The sequence below is a fragment of the Panthera uncia genome, assembly GCF_023721935.1.
Source record: "Panthera uncia isolate 11264 chromosome A1 unlocalized genomic scaffold, Puncia_PCG_1.0 HiC_scaffold_16, whole genome shotgun sequence".
Classification (NCBI taxonomy): Eukaryota; Metazoa; Chordata; class Mammalia; order Carnivora; family Felidae; genus Panthera; species Panthera uncia.
Window position 1 is genome coordinate 4,693,728 of NW_026057576.1, and position 19,983 is coordinate 4,713,710.

Below are 19,983 nucleotides of genomic sequence, written 5' to 3' on the forward strand. Positions count from 1 at the left end.
CCACACATACAATTATTCAACCATTAAAAGGCAATGAAATTCTGATACACACGACCACATGGATGAACCTTTGGCACGTTATGCCGAGTGAAATAAGCTGGACACAAAAGAATAATTACGCAGGATTCTATTGTATGAGGTAGCTAGAAGAGTCCAAGCTAGACGAGTCCAATTCATAGACACAAGAAGTAGAGCGGTGGTCACCGGGGACTTGGGGGGAACGAGCAGTTGTTCAACGAGGACAGAGTTTCAGCTGGAGATGGATGGTGGTGACATTCACACACCAGTGTGAATGGACTTAATGCCACCGAACCGCACACTTTCAAACAGTAAGTTTCGCGGGTCGCCTGGGTGGCTCAGTTGGTTGAGCGGCAGCCACCTGATTCGGCTCGTGAGATCCAGCCTCATGTCAGGGTCCTGGCTGAGAGTAGAGCGGGCTTGGGATTCCCTCTCTCTCCTTTTCTCTCTCTCTCCCTCCCCCACTCATGCTATCTCTCGCAAAATAAATAAACTTTTTTTTTTTAATTGTAAATTGCAGGGGCGCCTGGGTGGCTCAGTCGGTTGAGCGACCGACCGACTTTGGCTCAGGTCATAATTGCACAGCTCGTGAGTTCGAGCCCCACGTCGGGCTCTGTGCTGACAGCTCAGACCTTGGAGCCTGCTTCAGATTCTGTGTCTCCCTCTCTCTCTTCCCCTCCCCCACTCATGCTATCTCTCGCAAAATAAATAAACTTTTTTTTTTTTAATTGTAAATTGCAGGGGCGCCTGGGTGGCTCAGTCGGTTGAGCGACCGACCGACTTTGGCTCAGGTCATGATCTCACAGTTTGTGAGATCGAGCCCCACGTCGGGGTCTGCACTGAGTGTGGAGCCTGCTTAAGATTCTCTCTCTCCCTCTCTGCCCCTCTCCCCCACTCTCTCTCTCTCTCTAAAAAAAAAAAATATATATATATATACACACACACACACACACACACAGTTTTTACAAGAAAGTCTTATCACTGGTCAACGTTCTTTGAAAATTCTTTCATTTTTCTTACATTTAACAGAAAGAGTGTTTAGTCAGTTTCTAAAGGAATTTTCCCTTCTTTTTCTTTTCTCTCTCTCTTTAAAAAAAAAAAACAAAAAACAGGTTCTCCCTGCTAGGGGCATTTTAATTTTTATTATTACCCTCAATACCTTAGTGTATGGCTTAGAGTGTGGCTTTGAAGACTGGCCAATTTGAAATTAAATTTTTTACATCTGTTATTTATTGTGGGGGGGAAAGCTATTTATACTTTGGATCATCAAAATACCAAGCCTTTCAAATCCAGGGCGTTTCCCTCCTAATTGGTCAACATTTAATTGCATAACCAAATTCTTACTGGCCAAATCATGTCCTTTGGGGGGGGGGGGGGTAAGTGCCCAAGTTGGTTAAAGGCAAACATTGCTGGGCAAATGATTTGTTTGGGCAGATTGCCAGAGCTGACGGTGATTAATATAGTTAACTTTGAAAATGCGTATGCTTTTCTCCAGAGAATATATTCCCACAATCAGAGAATCAGAGGAATTGTTGATTTTCACATTATTCCAATTTTCTTTCCTCCCACTAAAAACGTGGGTACCTTATAAGTCGTGTGGCTCCTAGCTTCCAAATCACATATTTAAGAGCTAGACAGGAAAAAACACTTTCTTTCTTTTTCCCCCTGAGGTTCGGTTAGTTCATTTAAAATATAAATCTAAAATACCAACATTTAGGGGCGCCTGCGTGGCTCAATCGGTTGAGCGCCCGACTTCGGCTCAGGTCATGATCTCACCATCTGTGAGTTCGAGCCCCGCGTCGGGCTCTGTGCTGACAGCTCAGAGCCTGGAGCCTGCTTCCGATTCTATGTCTCCCTCTCTCTCTCTGCCCTTCCCCTGCTCATGCTCTGTCTCTCTCTGTCTCAAAAATAAAAACATTAAATTAATTATTAAATAAAATACCAACACTTAAAACTTTTCAAATTTCATGTTATGTTTTCTATTTTACACTACTCATAAATGTGTAAATACTTACACGTATTTACACGAGTACAGGCTCTACCCTCAATGATCATTGCACTTCACTTTGTATGGCTTCAGTTCACTGCACGGGGAGATCCTTCTATGTTCTCAATCAAAGGAAATTAATTACAAGAATCTGGGTTGAGGATGCATCCTGAGATGTCCTACTGGAGACGTACTCTAATGACAACCAAAATAGCCCACGACCTTGACATTTGTACAGCACTATGACTGCTGTTTGCCCTCAGGGCTTCTCAAAGCTGAGGTCTCCAGCCAAGACAGAAGCCAGGGGCATCTGAAGACAATTACGTATTTACAAAGCCATGAACTGAAAGAATCCCTTAAGAAAAGCTGCTAACTTTCACCTCTAAAGTTTTTGCTGTAAAGACTTTCCCAACGTTGTGTTTGAAAACAGATTGGTAACATTACCATCGACCAGTAGAGTCCCATAGGGTCACTGGAAAACTCATGTATAGAAGGCAAAAGGACTGATCGTTGGCAAGCATGTGGTATTCTTCGAGAAGGGACATTCCATCTGAGGCTGTCTTTTAGAAAGAGCAGAAGAATTCCAGAACAGTAAGGAGCCTTAGATATTATCTAATCAAGTCCCTCCTCCCGCAGGTAACAAATGGTAACCTCTGGAAATTTGGCTCACTGAACATTTTTTAATTGGTATTAGACACAAGACTTACATGCACATCTCCCAACCCTCCAGTAATGCTCTTTGCTCTTACACCTTGGCCGTCCAAATAAAATTCTCGTCGCACCAATCTTCATGCCACAAACACTTTGTGCAATAACAATACATTTCACTTGTTTGGAATTTGGCACACAGTTTCCTTAGCAATAGATACACAAAGACATCCCCGAGCCAGCCCCAAATACCGAATGTATGCACACGAAGCAGTGGGATGCATAAAAACCAAACAAAACCACCTGCAAATCTAACACCCTAGAGCTGAAATTACTGTGCCACCTTGAAATGCGAGGAGCAGTGATGGCATCTACTCTCCCTGCTGGGGACTCCTCCAATTCCAAATTCCTGCCCATCATCAGGAAGGGAGGAGCTGGTTTCCGGTGGGTGAGGAGTGCAGAGCCTGGGGCTTCTGGAGGATAACCCCAGGGGGCACTTCCGTATCTGGAGCCGGCTTCCCAGTCGCCATGTTTATTTTCTTCCCAGTCTTCAGATGACAGCCAGTTGCTGCCGCCCCACATTCTGTCTAGGGTTCTGGACCAGTGTTTTTCTCCTCTCTGCCCTGCTGTTGCTTTCAACACAGTCTCATAGTCATATGTTGCCTACATATCCTTCTGTCCTTAAAATGCATACTCAGGCAGTCTTTTTATGGCTTCCCAAGGGTTTATAACTCCTAGCAATGAGGAAAGAGATTGGAAATGGTTCTCTTTTCTGCTCCTTCAACCCAGCCCCTTCTTTCCTTTCCTTCAAATGAAGAGTTTCCTCCAGGAGTATGAAGGCTTAAAATCCTACGACCAGATTCACCCTGGTTTAAACACATTCAAAAATAGTATTTCTTGAGCACCCTTACTGGATTGAAGCAAGACTCTGAAAAGCAGGAAAGGGCCTGGACTTAGAGGGTGGGGGAGGCGAGAACTTGAAGGAGATAGGCATCTGCAAAGCCGCAAAGAGGAAGAAAGATCTAGTTCTCTGGCCACTGAGCCCCACCTGAAGCAGTCGCTCCCGGGGCTGCTGTATGTCCAGGAGAGCCCCCGGCAGAGTCTTCAATTGTGCTTTCGCATTTTCACGTCTGTTGACCCAGAACTCGAGGGTCGGCTACTTGAGGAGAAAGATGACCTATCTTCTCATGCCCTCGCAGCACTGAGGACACAAGTGATTGATGCATATTTGTTGACTGCCTGGGAACTTCCAAGTCACTTCAAGGTCATGATTTTCTTCAGTAACGCAGGGGAATGAAACGTACTTCCCTGTACCAACATCCGGGGAAGTCGTGAGCAGCCATGGACTGTAGTGTTTCCTCACTCTTTACACATGTGTGTTTGGCTCTTTTCTCCTCACTCGAGGCAGCGCCTCGGGGGCCACCTTTTCACAAAAAGGTGTTCCAAAAGCAGCTGTGGAGCAGGCCAAGTCACCTCCCGGACCTGTGTCAGCTGACTGGCACAACTGACCAGTTAGACCAATGTCTGGCTCGAGTCAGAGGAGAGAGAGGTTTTGCCCTTCAAAGCTGACTTTTCAAATTCCAGGTACTGGCATTGATCCCTTTACTAATTAAGTATGCACTGCTCTGGGAAACAGGCACTCTTTTGGGGGCTGGGTAACAATCGCTACTCCACACAAGAACCTGTTTCTGAAACCGCCCATCATGGAAAGCTACTGGATCACACCCAAAGAGTACGTTTCGAAAACTTCTGGTATTTCTTGCAAAAACTCCACTGAGTTTTTTGGATGCATATTCTTCGGTAGGGATATTTCAGAAGACGGTCCAGGGTCTCATACTTAGACATGACTAGGATGGTCCCCAAAGGGGAACAACTCAGGGAGATGCCATGAAGGCACAAATAACAGCCCCACGATTCTAGATGGTGAGGGGTAGCTCTTGTGAGACCAACAGAAACAGATTCCTAAAACAGTGGACAGAGCCTCAGTTCAACTTACAAAAATGGGCCAAGAAGTGATCCTATTAAAATTCTTGTAGGGGCGCCTGGGTGGCTCAGTCGGTTAAGTGTCCAACTCCAGCTCAGGTCATGCTCTCATGGTTCATGGTTATGGGTTTGAGCCCCGCGGCGGGCTCCGGGCTGACAGCTCGGAGCCTGGAGCCTGCTTCAGAGTCTGTGTCTCCCTCTCTCTCTGCCCCTCGTGCTCTCGCTCTCTCTCTCTCTCTCAAAAATAAATAAACATTAAAAGAACTCTTTTAGCAACTCACAAAATAGTACATGAAGAAAAGCAGACAGGTATGTTTCACCTTTTCTGAAGGCAGAACATGAAGTAATGAAGGAAGTCAAGGAAACACAAGTACTTTGAGATTCTGAGGATTGGTGAGATACAGAAACTCTTACAGAGACAGAAGCCTCTGGAATTTTCTTTGGCCAGCTTGAAACACAGCACTGGCTCCCACCTTTGCAAAGCAGTTTCTGTGCTTTGGGCAAGGCACTGGCCGCAAGCCTTGCAGGCTTCCCACCCGTCCCTGCTCTTCTATGACCACAGCGTTTGAATAATTTGAGTCTCTGCAACACATTCCAATTATAACCTTGTTAGCCGCTCAGTGCCTCAGGGAAAACTTTCCAATTCTTCTGGCTACCTTCCAGAGTCTGAAGTACAATGCTGAACATATCTTGCTGGAAATAAGCGTGGAAAATGCCATTCGGAGAGAAGGTCGACCTAGCTTACCTCCATAGCTGTGAGGGTTGTGAAATCTATACTTCACGGTCCTTCCAGTATTGTGAGTCCATTCTTATGGGATTCAGCATGCCATACAGGCAGTGCATAGGACTCAAATCATAGGCACTCCACAGCTCAAAAAAGGCAGAGAGATCAGACCTAGCTGGCAATGGGATCATCACCAGTTTCGTCCGCCCTTGTCAAAACCTGACAAGGCTTGAGGCTGGCCCTCCAGAGGTGAGAGTGAAAATCAAGTAAGAAGCAAGCTAAATATAGAAGAATTCACTTCTGAATCTCTCGCTGTTACTTTATACATCCAGTGGAGTATGCTGATGTAGACATATTTGCCACAACTTGCTCAAACATTTTATTTGTGCCAGGAGAGAACACTGCCAGGAATAAAGCAACTGAAAGAGGTCTTGTCTTCAGAGTTGTAGACCAAGTTCACTCTTCAAAACTAATAGGTTGAAGTTCTAGCCCTCCAGGGCCTCAGAACGTGACTGTATATGGAGACACAGTCTTCAAAAGGCAGTTCAAGGTAAGAGGCAGTTAAGGTAAAATGAGGTCACATGGGTGGGCCCTCATCCAAAATGACAGGTGTCAGAAGAAGAGATTGGGACACAGACATGCACACACACAGAGGAAGACCGTGTGAGGATACAGCAAAACGACGGTCACATGCGAGCTAAGAAGACTGGTACCGGAAAAACACAACCCCGCGGACACCACCGACCTTGGACTTACAGCCTCCGGAGCTGCGAGACAATAAACATCTGTTGTTTCAATCAGCCGGTCTGTGGTCCTTTGCGATAACAAGCCTGGCTAATACACGTGGCTCTCCTAACCACCAATTCTGCACACCGGTTCCTTCTTTCATTGACTTCATTTCACTTTCTTTTGGTCCACTGAGCCCCTCTCCGTGTCTCCTTTTCTTCTGCCCTGCCTCTGTCTGTATTTGTCTTTTTTTTTTTTTTTGGAAATTCATTTATATATTTTGAGAGAGAGAGAGCATGAGCAGGGGAGGGGCAGAGAGGGGGAGAGAGGGAGAATCACAAGCAGGCTCCGCACCATCAACAGAGTCCGATGTGGGGCTCGAACCCGTGAACCACGGGATCATGACCTGAGCTGAAACCAAGCGTAGGACGCTTAACCGACTGAGCCACCCAGGTGCCCCTGTATTTGTCTTTTAAAGGAGGGTCTCTCCCCTTCTTCCCAGACAGACGCGGAGCTTTGGAAGGCGAGAGGGAGAGAAGGCATCTTGTACTCTGAGAGGCTCAGGCCCCGAGAGCTCAGAGGTGCATCTGGTGGGCGAGGGTGTAGTGCAAAATCATTTGATTTGCATTGTAGTGCAAAATCAGCCTCTCTGGCTGACTCTGACCAAGTCTCAACTTCTCTGAGTTTCTACGTTTCCGTATATTAAAAAAATTAGTGATGGGAATTACTGCACGGTGGCTGTGAGTTTCAATTAAGATAAAACATTGGAAAATACTTTATATACCAATCACTGTAGCTCAGTTTTTCTATTTGTAGAATACATACTACCTAGAAGTTAGTATCATATAATATAGTATCATTTTAAAAAATCAACAAATATTTAGAACTTCTGTGACTCTAAATATTATATATTTTAAAGGATTACTTCTACTCTATATTTCATCGGCCTAATAGTTTCCTTTTGCTTCTCTTGCTACTTAATATTGAGAAAGGATGTTGTACTTGGTATTAAAAGATGAGTTCTAAAGACAGAAAAGACCTGGTTCTTGCCTTCACGGATCCTGTAAACCTATTTAGAAAAGTAATTTTTACAGTAAAAAACACTTATAAAATCAGTTCACAGTGGTTCTCGGGGCTCTGATCAGGTCAAATCAAGTACCTACCTGAACTTTCTCAGACAACATCCCAGAGAGCCATTTCCACCTATCGCCTACTAAATGGCCTGCCAGCAGAAGTTAACAAATCTGATGTAAAAGATTTAAAATTAAGAAAGGTAATAAAAACCCGAATGCTAAGTAGTGCATTTTGTTTGAAAAAAATTTAATTCCATACTCATTTGTAAAGAACACCTTAATACACAAGTATCTCTAATATTCTTTTTTTTTTCTAAGTTTATTTACTCTGAGACAGAGAGAGAGAGTGCGAGAGAGCCAGGGAGAGGCAGAGAGAAAGGGAGACAGAATCCCTCGGCACGAGGCTCGAACCCACGAACCATGAGATCATGACCCGGGCCAAACCAAGAGTCACACACTTAACCAACTGAGCCACCCAGGTGCCCCAAGTATCTCTAATATTCTTAAAACTAGATTCAAATAATCAAATTCTTAGGTTTTCATTAGCTTCTCAGGAACCCCTGGAAAAAGATGATTGACAATAGCAACACTCCAGTGGGAAAAATGTATATTCTTCAGAAATGTAATTGTTATTTAACTTTAGGAATATCTGACTGTGGGAGCGCCTGGGTGGCTAAGTCGGTTAAGCGTCGGACTCCTGATTCCAGCTGAGGCCATGATTCCAGGGTCGCGCCCCGCATGGGGCTCCACACTCATTGTGGACATTCTCTCTCTCTCCCTCTGCCCTTCTCTCCAGCTCATGCTTTCTCAAAAAAAACAAAAAAACAAAAAAAAATCTGACTGAAAACATCTCAACCAACAAGAAAACCATGTATTTTTTTTTTTAGAAATTGACACTCACTATTAAGAATAATCAAAATATGGTAAGTTGGGTGTGTAGGAACATAGGGATAAAAGGGTTTAATGCTTCAGAAGCATGGCGTAGCAGTCAGATTTGGATTTCGATCCCGACTTTACCACTTAACAAACTGTAAGACCCGAGGCAAATTCCGTACTTTTCTAGTCTCACCGTCCTCATGTCTTGAATTAGTGCATTATTATGTCTGCCTTGGATGAGCATAGCTGTGATCAGTGCACCCCTCCTGGCCAGCAGAAGGGGATGTCTTGGGTGGAATTTCTAAACGAGAATGTGTCACAGTTGATTATAATTGCTTCCTAGCCTTCTCCTCTTCCTAAAATGCAAACTTTTCTTTATTACTATTATGTTTTTTAACGTTTATTCATTTTTGAGAGAGTGCACGCACATGCCCACATGAGGGGCGAGGCAGAGAGAGAGGGACACAGAGGATCCAGAGCGGGCTCTGTGCGGAGGGCACAGAGCCTGACTGGGGGCTCAAACTCCTGAACCCCAAAATCATGACCCCTGAGCCCAAGTCGGACGCTTCACCAATTGAGCCACCCAGAGGGCCCTGGAAACTCTAAACTGTTTTAATTCAACTTTGTATGTCTCTCTCACCACTTAATCCTTCTCCTCCCAAGTCTGGTTCTGTATACAGCACGCAGCAAAGCCTAATAAACATGTGACGAAATAAATACATGAATAAATAAATAACACACAGACCATTTTAAATTGGGGGCAGAGAAAGAAATAAACCAGTGTGTGAAACACAGCTTAAGAACTGTTAACGGGTCAGTGTCTTCGGCAAACAATTAAAATCTGAGAAACAAACTAAAAACACCAAAAGTTACCCTTAGCTATGATAGGATAAATGGGCAAAGGGGTGAGGGAGTAAAAAATATTACTGTAACTGCCAATCACGGCTCTAGAAAAGATCATTCAAATTCCTTTCCAATATTTTTTTTTCCTGTATGTATGGCTACAACAAATAATCTTTGAGATAATGAGCCAAAATTCTCTGGCACATTTATATGTAAGAAAATACCCAATGAACTATTCTGTCCCCTGCTTTGTGAAATTCGTCTTTGTAAAACATTTTAAGATACAACTGTCTGAATATCTCACACTGTGCCTGCTACCTACTGCATATGCTTTCACTCTGCAAAGATTTTGGTTAATATGTTGGAAGGGTGAAGGTCAATTCATTTTCATGGGTCCAAACCAGGTTCTGTACTTTTTTATGATGATAATTAAGGAATACTGAACAGCAGACGCTGTTCGGAAAACGAGGAAAGAGAATACTTTTCATGGCTATTGATTTGTTAAGGTGTATCTTGTAACTTTTTCACGTCGACCATCAGTCCACAATCCAGTATTTTCGAAAACGGAGTATTAGGGCATTAAGCAGACGATAGAGCCTAGAGGCCTGATTCCCTTGCCCAAGGGCGAGTGGTGGCCAATAAATACACTTGTCTTGAGGACCCGGCGAGACAAGCGTTGGCTCCTCTCGGAGAGATGCTCGCGAACATTCTGCGTCCCCCCCGTCCCCCTCCAGCGCCCCTCCGTCGCCCGGCAACTCAGGCACGCCGCGGCTCGGCCCCGCCCCCGCTGCCAAGGCAACGCGGCCGCGCCGGCGCGCGGGCTTTGTGCCCCGGGCGCCCCGGCGCAGCAACGCGCGCTTGCCCCCTGCACCTGCTTGCTGGGTCGCGGCAACTTTTCAAACCTTAACCTCTTCAACCGCTCTGCCGGGTCTCTCACCCGGAGCCGCCGACCCCCGCCCTCTCCCACCTTTGTTTCCGAAAAACTGTTCCACGGGCACAGGATTCCAGCCACCTGCTGCGTGGCGGTCCCTCCTCCAAACGTGAGGGAGAGGTGACAACCGGCGAGGAAAACCCACTTACCTTCCTCAGCATTCCTCCGCGTCGGCAGGGGGGTGGGGGGGTGTCCGTGGAGGGATCGGACGGAGCCGCGCCGAGCTCAAAGTGTGACGGGAGTGTCGGAGACGCGGCAGGCGAACTTGGTCCCGGGCGAGCGCCGCCCCCGCGGCCCCCGCGCGCTCCTCATTTGCACCACAAAGGGCGGGGACCTTCTGGCCCCGCGGTCCGGAGACGGCTAATCCCGCCGGCGGTTGCCCTCCCGGCCGGGATTCAGACGGGCTCCGAGGGGCTGCTCAGATGCCACAGCGCCCCGGCGAGGACCAAGTCCCCCAGTCCCCTCCCCGAGCGGAGGGTCGGACTCCCCAGGCCGGCGGCCGTGCTATTGTGCGCGGGGCCCCGGAGGCCGGGCGCGGGGCGGGGGCGGCCCAGGTTGAATTTCCGAAGAGCCGGGCTCTCCTCGCGCGCGCCCTCCCCGCCGCCCCTCGCTGTTGCATATTCATGAGAGGGCGGGGTCGCTCTCCTTCTCGGGCTCCTCCGGGCTGAAGGCGGCGGGAAGAGTTGATGCGAGAGGAAACGCCGAGAGGAGAAGAGCGTGGGGAAAAAGCGGCAACGTAAACAAATGGAAGATTCCTGTTTCACCAGTCGCCTGCGCTATACACACACACTCACACACACACACCATTTCCCAAAGCCTGAGCTGAGCAAAGAAAATTTCAAGAAGGTCCTGTCTAAATGTCTTGGTCCTAATGATAGTATTAGAACAATTGGGATGTGTGTGTGTGTGTGTGTGTGTGTGTGTGCGCGCGCGCGCGCGCCAAGGATTTTTAACGATGATTTTAACTGTGTGCTTCTCAGAGAGAGCCATTGAAAATGTATACATGCAGACCTCACTAATTGCATTGATTCTATTGAATTGCATCATAATTGATCGTCTGCTTTTCACAGAGCCCTCCACCATTCCCTCAAACCCAGCTGTTCTGATTTATAAAGTCAATTTGCTAATGGGAACCCATTTTCAGGAAATAAAAATAGGGTGGGAAAAATGAGGCCTGAGGACCCTCCCTTAGGGATCGGAGGCGGTCTGAGAAGCTGCAAAAGCCATTCGCACTGAGCTGTTACCCCCCCCACCCCCCCCACCCCCACCTAACAAGCAGCCCTCCAGAAGGGTTTCTCTTTCCTTCCTGAAATATCCACCATGAGAATCATCACTAAAGCACATCCTGGAATTCAGAACCAGTCTACCACTTGAGGTACAAGCGGCTGCAAAGGTGATCTGAACAGACCCAAAGGTTCTTCTGGCCCCAAACAGATGCTTTCACCACCAGATTTCCCCTCCGTGTTAAAGTGCTACAGAAAAATCCCCGTTAAGATACAAACTTGTTAGCAGGAACAGGTGACCTGTAAGCATTACCCCTCAGCAATGGCAGGTGATTAGACTTAGGGACTTCAGAAATCCACTCATCCCACAAATCCTCACTGGTGCCTGTCTACTGGTGGATGGTGAGTGCTGGGGAGACCACCGACAAAGAAACAGCCCAGGCCCCTGCCCTGGGAGCCTAACTTTGACTACAGAACAGACTATAAACAAACGAATAAAAGTCAGGCAGTTATTCTTGCTATAGAGAAAAATAAAGCCGTTTAGAAAGGCAGGTGTTGGAATCTCAGAGAGTATGGAAGTGCCGTGAATTCTCTGCTGGAACCGGCTGACACTACGTCCAGTTTTTCTGACGGGCTTTTAGGTCTAATCGGGTATATGGGTCTGAGGGTGCCTTTCTGAGTTTGTTGCCTCATCAAGCAACAAACTTGTTTTCAGCAGTTTTTACAGTGGGCAGAGGAAGTTCTACTGCTTTCGTGCACACAGAGGTTCGGAGGGTCCGACAGTGTTGATGGATCGTCAGCCAGCAGATACTGATGTGAGACTGGGCTCCAAATGCATTAATCAGCTGGGCAAGACGCTCCATCTCTGATTCTGGTTTCTCCGGTTGTCAATATGGGGAATAGTACCCACCTCAGGGGTCGCTGAGAATATTAGATGAGACAATGTATAAACATCAGAGGGTTAGCTAGCTGTTCCAGTAATTTCTCACTGAAGCCACTGGCCTTTAGGAGGATAGCCCTGGGGCATAGCCTTTGAAAGCTGAGGTTGCTTGATTGTAGGATTAATTTTCCTTTCCAATTCTTGCCACTCATTGGTAATTGATTCTTTCCCTACAAAAAGAAGTCGGCCGTGAGCGGGGGAAGCCTAATTTACTGAGGCACCCTGCTAGCCCTCTACCCACATGATCTCTTTGTCATAGCTACCACTAACCATTGTACAGATTCAAGAGAGGATCCAAGAGGTCAGTCTCCTCGCCAGCAGCACACAGCACATTACGTGGCGGAGGGAGGATTGCGATCCTTCACCCTCAAAGCCCCGATGTTGCCCACGGCCGTGGCCTCCTTCAGGGCACGTGCTACTTTAGGCAGCAACAAACCACTGTGAAGCGAAAGGAAGAGGTTCTCGTCGTTGGCCATTCTTTAATAATAGAATAGCTGTCCCGTTGGTGGAATGCACCTGGTGTAGCCATTCTGGAAAACAGTATGGAGGCCCCTCGAAGTTAAAAGAACTGCCCTGGGGCGCCTGGGTGGCTCAGTCAGGGAAGTGTCTGACTCTTGGGTTGGCTCAAGTCCGCGATCTCACAGTTTGTGAGTTCCAGCTGTGCTGACAGCATGGAACCCGCTTGGGATTCTCTCTCCCCCTCTCTCTGTTCCCCCCCTCAAAATGAGTAAACTTAAAACAAATAGAACTGCCCTATGATCCAGCAATTGCACTACTAGGTATTTACCTCCAAGAATACAAAAACACTAATTCAAAGGGATACCCTCACCCCGGTGTTTATAGCAGCATTATCTACAATAGCCAAATTATGGAAACAGCCCAAGTGTCTACTGACTGATGAATGGATAAAGAAGAGGTGATACACACACACACACACACACACACACACACGCAGTGGAATACTATTGGCAATAAAAAAGAAGAAAGTCTTGCCACTTGCAAAGACATGCATGGAGCTGGAGAATATTATGCTAAGCGAAATAAGTCAGTCAGAGAAAGACAAATACCATACGATTTCGCTCATATGTGGTGACTAGAGGGCAAGTGGAGGAGGGTGGGGAAAATAGGGATGGGGATTAAGGATGCACTTGTAGAGAGCACCGGGTGTTATGTAAAAGTGTTGAATCATTCCATTGAACACCTGAAACTATACAGTGTATGTTCCCTAACTGGAATTCAAATAAAAACTTGAAACAAATAATAGCAATAGTATGTGGTTATTTTCTTGTACAAAAATAAAAGGGAGATACGACTTCTAGCTCCTGGGGCCAGACAAATGTATCTCCGGGGTCAGAGCAGCGAATTAGAGAGAAGAGCTGTACCCAAGCTGCCTGTCCCCCCTCCCCCCACCCCCAACCCTGACAGGTGCCATGGAGAGCCCGGACCGCCCTCTGGACATCAGGGGGTAGAACAGGGGACACCCTACCCTCGGTCCTCCCTGGCAAACCGCTTCCCAGAGGGGCCTGGGCAGTCCTTCCGTGGGGTGTCCATTGAAGGCTGCTTCCCACAAAGCAACTCCACTCATCACCCACTTCCCAAACATAATAATGTGGAAGACACCCAGATGGCTTTACACCAGACATTGTCAGAGTCCGATGCCTAGAAATAGGTCTTTTGAATAGACCCAGAAGAAGAAACCGTGGGAATCTTCCAAGGTTCCAAAGCAGTTTTTACAGCAATCCCTCCATATGGGGTGAGACTTTAAAATGCGTGACAATAGCTGGGCATTAGATGCATCCGAGAAACAGGAGAAATGAAATTGTAGGTCGATGAAAAGAAAAGAGTTTGGGGGATAAAGTTGCCCAAAGGAAGGGTTCTATTTAAATTAATGTGTGCAGATCTAAGAATAAGCTTCTTGAATGTTCCACTTAGACTGAGAGAGAATTTAACTTGCTTCCTTCTCTTCTAGGTTCAAAGCTGCATCTGTGGTTCACTTCTCTAAGCATTCATACTTAGTTTTGTGGGGCGATGTTATTTAAAGTAATAATTTCTGCTATATGTGTTGGAATCCATTTTTACTTTAAACTTTTGGAAACTCTAATGTTAGTTGTCAACATGGCCTGAATAAATCTGTTTATTGTTTTATTAAAATCACACTTTGGTCCGGAAAGAATTTTAGGTGGCATATATAAATACATCCAATCCAAGAGAACAAGAAATAGAATTAAAAACAGGCAGATGAGGAAAACATAACTCAAGGGAAATGAGAACAGAAAAGATGAACAGGCATTCATATATTTATATCTATGTAAATGCATACATTTATATCTGTTTTCATCAAAACTCTTTTAGCACTAACTCAGAAAGCAATGTAAGCAAACCGTGCAAAAATGAATCTTTAGCCTATTTAAAATAAGTAGAAAGTCATGATGTATTTCATGAAAACTCTATTATATTTGGAGGAAGAATGGAACTGTGATAAGGCGAGAGATCTAGAAGCTTCCAGAGTGCAAACCATTACAATTATTTCTTTACATTGTACATATTTGTAAAATGTACAATTTATAAAATTTTAAAATTTTTTAAATGTTTATTTATTTTTGAGAGGGAAAGAGTACAAACGGGAGGGGCAGAGAGAGAGGGAGACACAGAATCCGAAGCAGGCTCCGGTCTCTGAGCGGTCAGCACAGAGCCCGATGTGGGGATTGAACCCGCGAACCGCGAGATCATGACCTGAGCACAAGTCGGACACTTAACCGAGGGAGCCACCCAGGCGCCCCTGTGCACTTTTGGAACGTTTACTGCCTTTTGTTTCATGATGATAGGAGAAAAATGTAAAATATCTATACTGTGTGAGCGGTGTGTGTATGTGTAACTGTTTTTCCGCTAGCACTAAAGTCCCTTCCGAGAGCAAATAAAAGCACTTTAGAGACCCAAGGATGCACAAGTAAAGTGTCTCCATTTCCTCTGGTTCTAGTCTACTAGGTAAGTCCTGTGAGCACAAAGTACTTGTTAACTAACTTGCTGATTGGCCTTTCTTCTTCTTTTATTCCTGTGAATGACTTTAATGTTTTCTGGGTGGATGTTTCCCCCATCTCTGTTGCGGGCCTACTGTGAGAGCTCTCTGAGAGGAACATTTCTGGCGTTAGCCATGAATTTGTCTGTGAAAGCATTTAGATAGCGCTTCTGGATCGGAGACTGACCTTCGCACAGAGAATTAGGAAAAAAAAGCCTGAAGGGGGAGAAAAAGAGGCAGGAGCAGGGGAGGCCCCGCGGGGATGAATGGCAGCCCAGGAAAGATGAACGGGCCTCCAGGAAAGATAAAGAGTAATAATTCAGCCACACCTGGGGGTGCTGACTAGCTCTCAAGTAAGCAGCTCACAAATGGTGGCCGGACACTAATGATACCCCCTACCAGCAGGCACTAGATGCAATGAAATATTTGTTCACTTGTCTGGAGATCTTGCATCTTGTGATGGACATGCTCCTCTGTTAGATGTTATCATTTATAAATTTAGTTAATGGTTACTCTTGTTAATTCTTTTCTCAGCTTCTGTGGTCGTATATGGCTAATTCATTAGGATAAGGATTTCTTCTGCATTTGAAATACTCAGAAATGCATCGTGTGCCCTTCCTGGATTCCCAATACACAAATAACGGCAGGCTAATTATGGAGGGAGTTCTTTATTCTAAGCTGCATACAGACACAAATACAGGCTTTAGAATCTCTCCGAATTTCCAAAGGTAATACTACTCCTATGAATTGCTCTAGTGTGTTATTGGGACTTGAATTAAATGAAAGGAAATCAAGGGGGGGGGGTGGTTAATAAAGACTCACTCATGTCTACTGTCCTAAATTCTTCTAGGCGTCGAACAAGCATTTTATCTTGGGATCCTAATTAAAGTCACTTTTCATCATTTTCATTGTGTACCCCCGAGAAATAGGCTCATAAATAAAACTGACAAGACCTGACAGTGTTATTAACCACCGATGTCAAACCTGATCATCATAGCACAGAATCCCCCCATGATAGGCTGCTACGTACAACCACCTCCCGGCCCTCGGTCTGCCAGGTGGATACGGAGGAAGGAGAAACCAGATGAATAGAAGTTTCTTTGCAAAATGCAGCCCTTTACAAAAAGCCCTTATCAATCGCTGGTCAGATTTTCCCCAAGAGCATTAATTGTGACCAACCGTGACCAGGGTACTGTTGCTATCGAAGCAGTCGTAACAAATCGAGCTTCCTCACTTTGACTTTGGTTCCTTCCTGGACTTGACAACTGTTTACTGGGTGATTCTGTTTGAAGAAAGATACCAGGCACACGGGGATTTTTCCTCACGGCCATTGTCCATTAGGACATGAAAATATAATGAGAAGATAACAAACATGTGTAAATCTACTTCCTGTGAATTAAATTGTCATTTGAGTGTGACTTTAAGAGAACAATGCGAAGCATTCTGTGAAAAATTCTTTTATGAAGCAAAGATTCCAATTGTGTGGCAAATAACAGTCAATTTGTAAACTGGAATTTGGGTATAAAGACCCACATTTGTAAGATTGAGAGGTTGCAGGTTTCTTTGTGAAAGTTTCTCTAGGTACTAGGTGGTGAGGAAGGCCTTGGAGACAGTGTGGGACCTGTACAAGGACACTGGATGGGGGTGGGGTGGGGAGAAGGCCACAGAGTGGAACATGGGACCCCAAAGAGCGTGAGACACCATGGCACCAGTTTAGAAGGGTCCTCCGATCTAAGGCAGAGGGGTTTAGATTCAGTGACCATTGTCACCCTCGAGGAGCCGGGGGTTGGCATAAAGGGTCTTTAGTCAAGACTATCGTCTTGACAGGCATGCGGCTGAAAGCAGCGGACAATGCTGGTGGTCCGGGAAGTGACACCATGGGGCGGGGGGGTCAGGGCAGGGGGGAGACTCAGATTCAAGGAACCCGGGAGAAAGGAGTCGGGCTCAGGGACGCAGATGCGGAGGAAACGGAGAGGCGGCTGAGCCACAGCTCTCTGCTGGCCGCTCCGTGCCACCCGCTCTCTGGATTCCACTCGTTCTCCAAGTACCGCAGAGGCAGGCGGGTGCCTCACTAAACATGCAGAGGAACCAGGGCCTCTGAGAGCAGCCTTTCCGGAGAAGCATCTTTACATCACTGGAAACAGCCTCCAATCGACCCGGGACTGTTTGCCCTGGAACCATGAGGGAAGGTGACCAGGCTCTTACTGCACAACTTGGGGTTACCTGGCGCCGTCGCCTTTGTTCGGCTCTCTCCATACGCGCGTCTTTGCGACACAATTTGATCTCTTCCTTTCCTAGCTTCCTTCAAATAATCCACGTGGAACCCTCAGCCATGAGCTTATCTAAACCCTTTCTGGACCGGTTCTATTTTTAGCCTGCGCGCATTCTCGACAATAGAGTTGTATCTTCTTCGCAATCATGGTAAAATGTGCAATCCCCGCCCCCCTTGTCTTGAGAGGGCATTAGCGCGTCACCCTCATTCAGCCCTCTGCTTACTGCCCTTCATTCATTCATTCATTTGCTCGATAAGCATTGATCCAGTGCACACCACGGGCGGGATTCTGCGCCATGCACGAGGAACAAAGCAACGTGCTTCCAGCTCTCGAGGAACTCAGACAGACTGGGAAATCTGACACTGTAGCTGGAAAGCGAGCAGGAGCGTCTGAGCAAGGTGTCACAGACGCAGCAAAGAGAAGTGCCTTCCCAACTAGTGCGCGATGCTTCACGACCCTGCCTGCCTCTTCCACCCTAGATGTTTTAGATCTCGATGGTCTGGTACTTCTTTTTTTGTTTTTCAGTGTAAATAATCTGTATCTTTTTATCCAGCCCCTTATGAAAGCTTCTTTAGACTCGACTTTTCAAAGGTACGACGGGTCATATCCGTCTTGCCACTTGACTTGAAATGGAAGCATCTTTCAAGTGCGGACACAACGCTAGAAAAAGTTAAGAGGTGGTGCCCTCCGGCTATTTCGCTCTTAGGTATCAACCTAATGGATAATTTTGCCACATGCCCTGTAGATCTGATCTTGGTTTCTTTGGAAATCCTCTTGAATTGTAACTGTTGAGAACCTAGCACTCCAGAAAAGTTCTTTTCTTCCCAAGAACTGATTGTGTGTGTGTGTGTGTGCCTGCATGTGTATTTCTGTCTGTCTTCTTGGTGTGCCGAGGCTGAAGTTGGCTAGATTCTTTCACAAATACTAAATAAACCCCCTGCCCAGAATGCATAACTTAAGAATGGCGTCCGTGACAGCTGACGTTCTTAAGAGGATATGTGTTTCCTTGTAAGAGAGTTGAGTGGATGTAAAAGATACCGGTGACGGGCCCGCGGGAAAAATCCCGGGGTCACCTGGGACACCAAGCAGTATAGTGTCGGCGACTGGCTGACTTCGACTTTTCCACTCTGACTCTGACGTTTGTGATTTCATTCCATGGACACTGAAAGCTCTCTGGCTGCCCCGACAGGAGAAAGCTCCCGAAAGCATTCGACGGAGTGCTGTTACAATCCCTTTGAGTCCCTTGCTCCAAGGCGTCGAGAGCCACACACCGTCTTCCCGCTGCACCTGTGGACGCGCCACAGACCTCCTTTTGGAAACGAAGAAATCACACCTTAGGAATCTTCTCCCACGTCTTTGTCTTTCAGGAGCACAGAAGGCTCCATATTCAGTCAAGACGTGTTTATGGCCTGAACAAAGACAAAGCAGCGAAAATATAAAATTAGACACATTGATTCATGCCATTTAACTAGCTATCTTCATGCTTTCGGTCCGTTTACCTACACCGACATGTTCATATTTATCTTTTCCATCCCACTTAAGATCACTGGACGTATTATACGCTTATCTTTTTGTGCATTGCCCCTCCCCTCCCCCACCAGGAAGACCAGTGTCTTTTGTCTATTTTGTTCTGTTATACTTTGGCTCCTAGAATACTTGATAACTGCTCAAAAAATATTTAGTGAATGAATTCTGAATTTCAAAATGTAGGGCTTGCTCCTCAATCCTCGTGAACGTATAAGGAGAAAGAAACTCGGTGTCTGTGACGATTCCCGATGAATTTAGAGGACGCTCAGAAACAAAGATGATGAGTAGTTAGTGGACATACGCTTTTGTTTTCTAGCTACGGTCCCTACTTAAGGAAACATACCAACAATGCAGACATCCTCAGAACAGAGGATCCACTGAGGATTCTCTATATCTGAGTACAGGACTGAAAATCCGTATGGCTTAATGCCAGATCCTGATCCCTGCGTTAAGTCATCTAAGATGACGTCTCTTAAAAGGCAGCTGCATCTGATAATGGATTCGGGAGCAATAAATGTCATAGACAGAAGACGAGGGTGTTAAACGGAGCAAATCTCAACAGCTTGGAAGGTTGTGAATCGCAGATCAAATTCTGTCAGACTTGACAGTGTTCTGGCACGAGTGGGCACGCAGCTGTACACCTACCGCCAGGGCCCCACCTCCCTGCGGCCCTGAGGTCCCCTGAGCTCCAGGAGCCGGAGGAGGAGGGGCACAGCCTCACCGTTCTCAGCACCCCAGCCCAAACACAGAGCAACAAGGCTGAGGGAGGAGAGAGGCCGAGGTGAGGCTGGGAAGGAGTCGCTGTCTGCTATTTCGTGCAAAGAGCGGCCCCCCATGCAGACGGCCTCAAAGCCACACCTGAGTCCCAACGTGGGGGAGGAAATGGACTCAGATGAAGTAAGGCTCCGAGTCCAGCTGGTGGACCAAAGTGGCTACCGGGCGAAAGTGCACCCCAGGCATGCCTTCCTCGCCCCCCAACCGAAACCGCCATCGGCCTGGCCCTGCCCTTCTTCCGCAGCAGCGAGCCCCCTCCCTGTCGGGTTCTCAGCCAAGAGGAGGAAGAGGTGACCTTGACCTCCTGCTCTTGGGAGATCTTCACCCTGAGGAAGGTTTCAGTGAGACTAAGTGGGCCATGGTGTGACTAAAACCCCAGCCAGCCCATCAGAATTTTCTATGAATACGCAGCTTAGGGTCT

The 19,983-nt window shown here is 46.6% G+C and overlaps 1 long non-coding RNA gene across 1 annotated transcript in view; it reads right to left on the minus strand.

Annotated features, from left to right (window-relative positions):
- Positions 1–10,266, minus strand: part of LOC125933666 (uncharacterized) — a 58,134-nt gene extending 47,868 nt beyond the window's left edge. Inside the window, exon 1 of the long non-coding RNA XR_007461055.1 lies at positions 9,959–10,266. This is a non-coding gene — a long non-coding RNA (uncharacterized LOC125933666). The remainder of the gene's footprint in view (positions 1–9,958) is intronic.
- Between the last annotated feature and the right edge of the window lie 9,717 nt (positions 10,267–19,983).